The sequence below is a fragment of the Amphimedon queenslandica genome, unplaced genomic scaffold, assembly GCF_000090795.2.
Source record: "Amphimedon queenslandica unplaced genomic scaffold, v1.1 AMPQUscaffold_12893, whole genome shotgun sequence".
Lineage (NCBI taxonomy): Eukaryota > Metazoa > Porifera > Demospongiae > Haplosclerida > Niphatidae > Amphimedon > Amphimedon queenslandica.
The window spans coordinates 33405-37706 of NW_003546871.1; the positions used below are offsets into that span (position 1 = coordinate 33405).

A 4302-nucleotide genomic window follows, 5' to 3' on the forward strand; every position below is an offset into this window, starting at 1 on the left:
GACCTCCAAACTGATGAATACACTGACGTCATTAGGCAATCATATGAACATGTTAAAGGATCAAAAGAGTAAGAGAGAGGGAGAGAGAAGGGGGACAGATTTTGAAAAATACTCTTACGAAATTCAACAATCTTGACTTGAATAAGTTTTTGTAGGTACATGTACATGTAGTACTAGTAATTTAATTATTGGTAATATATACATGTTCATGTGAATTGACATGTATGTAAAGAAGTCTTGTGACATATATGTACATGTACATGTATAAGGCATGTACATGAACATGTACATACAGTACCTTATATTATTGTTAGTATACATGTAAATGTACATGTACATATATGTACAGTAATACATGTGCATGTACATGTATGTGTAAATAATATAATGTAGTGACATGTAAGGTTTACATATAAATGTACATGTATAAGAATTAATAGTACATGTATGAAAAAGGAGAGATGGAGGTACATGTATAAATGCATGCATATTTAACCCTTTTATTCCTTTCAGGTCATTTCTAATACTAGAGGTTCATTTTCCGAAATATTCGACTCGTGAAATTCATCGTAACTACATTGACTGTGTGAGGTGGTTTGGTTGACTAGCATTTTCTAAAAGTTGTGAGAATAGTTTGATACTTTGGAGACCTCCCAGACCTGACGATAAACCACAACAGAAATCCTTTCAAGTTTTACAAAAGTAAGAGAGAGAGAGAGAGGGAGGGAGGGAAGGAGAGAGGGAGGGAGGGAGAGAGGGAGAGAAAGAAAGGGGAAGAGAGATGAGAGAGGGAAAGGGTTTTTGTAGTGGTAAACATCTGATGGGAGGTGTTTATCTGTTTTAAACAAAATAATTGTCATGACAAGTGTTTAATGTGGCTCAAGCAAATGTACACTTGTGGTATTTATAGTTGAATGGCTTCCATCTAGTGGTTTGGAAGCTAGCCTCATTCATATCATTAGCATCAAACAGAATTATTAAAATGTCGACATAATTAGGTTTGAGGTTCCAAACTGTGAGATATGGTATATTCGCTTTGCAATGGACAAGAAAATGAAAGTAAACAAGTTTAATAATTCACTAAAAATCAGCATGTATTTAATAGTATAATGTACTACACTGATTTAAAAAGCATTGCCAAATGTTAATGCTTTAATGTACAGCATCTATTATTACGTGTGCACTACTATGTGTTTCATATTACAAACAAAATGTTCATGTATCTTGAAAACATACGGTTTTTATTTAAATGTTTCCTGCAACGACAGCACTAAAAGCCGTGACAGCAATTGTTGCAGCAATCGGTTTAATAAGATATGAAACATCTCCTTCATTTTGAGGCATTCCAGTTACTAATTGTCCATCAGGATTAGCATGCGATTCCATATCTGATCTATAAACTGGGGCTGGTGTAAAAAGATTTTTCAGTCGTTCAAACTGGCCATTTGTAATATAAAGACAATGTATATACATCATCCCACCAAACCCCAGAACTGCAGTTTTAATGATGTACCGGTACATCAAATTATCTATTCTTGATGCTCCAGTGAATGAAACAGTGATGAGTATGAATGTAGCATTGATTATCATTATGCTGTAGTAGCTCAGTCTCATGACAGTGTAGTAGAGGTGATACTTCATTCTTTGATCATTAATTGGTGTAAATTCATTATAGAGCTCAGCAATTGAATAGACGAAGAAAGCCGCCAGTGGTATTGCTATTGATATTTTTAGTTTCCAGTCAATATTTGTAGCATATTGTTTGTAAATGTAATGAGACAGCCATACGTGTATCTCACATGATATTACGATCAGTAGGAAAGGAATCTTGTCATTAGAAGCTAATTGTCTCAATCTTTTTTTTATAATATCCCAAAGAAGTGAGATACTGATACATATTGCCAATATCCAAAGAACAACACAAACTAGATCTGAAACTTTTATTTCTCCAAAGCAGACTATATTTTCTGGCTCACATGTGTATAGAATTATGTCCACTTCTGGGAAAGCAGTTGCTATCATCCTGTAAATGACCAGAGAGAAGAGAACAGAGGGGAAATCTACTCTTGGAATGATGGCTTCCATGTTCTCGCTAGTCTTTAGATCAAAGCATACCTCTATGTCAATGCCTTAGGTATGTGTGAGTGTGACCCTTGGTGTGACCTAACTGTCTTTGGAGCAAAGTTCAGTTGGAATTGCATTCCATTGAATTTGCCATCACGTGAGGCAAAATGGCAGTTTCCTTGATGCATGGTTAGAATGATGGAATCACCAGCGAGCACCAGCGTATGGAGAACCATGACATGGTTGTAGGAAGGAAGAAGGGGCAGCATTTTAAGTTGGAAGTGTCTGTCTGTACGTAGCCCCGTCAATTTTGATACTTCATAAATCAATCTTCGCTAGTAAATAACTCTGTTTTGATGCTCTAATTTTTGCTAAAATTATGTTTCTAGTGACACAATTAGCACATAATTACAACAATATTCTCTTTCTGTTTAGTACCTGGCCCTTGGTAATCAGGTTGGTAAGATATACATATGGGACACTACACAGAATGATGTCATAAAGGGACGTCCATCAGTGATACTCTCTTCAGCTAAATGCTTCACTGCAGTGAGACAAGTCACCTTCAGCAACGACAGCAAGTAAACCAACACACACACACTCACACACACACACACACACACACTGGTTACCATAGACTATGCATCATAGACTACTAAAGAAGTAAATTTTATCAGTCAAAAATTTTGTAAATTTGTCTGGGGATGGATTTTTTCTTTCACATGGGTAGTACTGGTATGTGAGTTTTTAAAGCAACAAATAATAATTTAAACAAGAAATTAAGATTTTCAGACTGGTGAAAGTTATAGAACATTCATATGCTTAATATAAAGTATTCTGGTTGTATTATTCATGGAAACTTCATATTTTATTGTTTTTACTGTGTAGGACTGTCATTGGTGTGTGTGATAATGGAACTGTATGGAGGTGGGATGCTAAATCATAATAAAGAACCAATAATACACTCACACACAAACTTATTGTAATACACTGTACATCAGTATACTGTGTATACACCATTATTTTTCTAACAAACAATAATACATTTTAATTATCATTCACTGATGCTAAAAGTAATAGTGTCATGACTTGAACTGAAATTGAAAAATAAAAAGTTATTTTGGTTTCTTGGGTACTTTATACTGTACAGCGCAAAATTTTTGAGGGTTGTAAATTTTGCAAATTTGCCTTAAAATCTATTGAGTGGATTTAATTTTGATGAATTTGGTTTCTTGTGTACTTTGTACCATATACCGTATAGCGGGAAATTTTGGAGGGAATTAAATTTGATGAAATTGGCGTTTTGATAGCCATTCGCCAAAATTAAATCCGCCATTTTGAGCCATTATACGCATGCTCAATGCACGTGGCCACCAATTCGCTAAATTAAAATCCGCCAATCACCAAAATTTAGCAATTCGCCAAATTTTAGTCCCTCCAAAATTTCCCGCTATACGGTAGCGCAAAATTTTGAGGACTGTAAATTTTGCAAATTTGCCTAAAAATCTATTGAGTGGATTTAATTTTCCCAAATTTATACCATCTGCCGCCATCTTGTGCCCAAATAATTTGATTTTCGCCGAAGTAATTTTCACAAATCTTCTAAAAATTGCAAATCCATGAAATTTACAGCCCCAAAAATTTTGCACTACACGGTACATGTACATGGAGCTTGAGTGATAGCGGAGAGGTGTTATTAGCAGTGGGCGGAGTCAAAGGAATAATTAGAATATTAAGGTAACATTATTATGATACATTTAAATTATATTTGGATTTTATTTTATTTTTAGTACAGATACAATGCAGTGCATTATTGTAAGTATAATTTGTTTGTTGTTTGTTTATATTATTTGTTTGTTGTTGTTTAGACGTTTACAGGTCATGGTAATGCTGTGAATGAGTTACAGATTCATCCAAAAGACAATAACCTCCTACTATCAGCTGGTAAAGGTATATATACATGTACATGTACATCAATACACATGTGAATATGATACATACACATAATGTTAAAGGGAAAAGATTTTATTCATGTACATGAATATGTACAGACTAGCCTCTCTATATAATGGACACTTTTGTACAAGACAGTGTCTCTGTTATACAGAGGTGTCCTTTATGTGGAGGTTATTTTATACAGTAAGGAATGTAATTGGTACACTAGGTGCTGTCTGTTAAATGGAGGTGTACGCTATAGAGAGTGTCCATTAAGAGAGACTAAAACCCCATGCTAAGATA

General features: G+C 34.6%; 2 long non-coding RNA genes across 2 annotated transcripts; both read left to right on the top strand.

Moving 5' to 3' along the window:
* The first annotated feature begins 512 nt into the window (after positions 1-512).
* LOC109586358 (uncharacterized) lies at positions 513-3158 on the top strand. The gene is made up of 3 exons (XR_002186974.1): positions 513-702; positions 2500-2645; positions 2953-3158. It is a non-coding gene; the product is annotated as an uncharacterized LOC109586358 (long non-coding RNA).
* Positions 3159-3579: 421 nt separating this feature from the next.
* LOC105314475 (uncharacterized) lies at positions 3580-4004 on the top strand. Its single transcript, XR_002186973.1, has 3 exons — positions 3580-3801; positions 3855-3879; positions 3933-4004. It is a non-coding gene; the product is annotated as an uncharacterized LOC105314475 (long non-coding RNA).
* Positions 4005-4302: the final 298 nt, after the last annotated feature.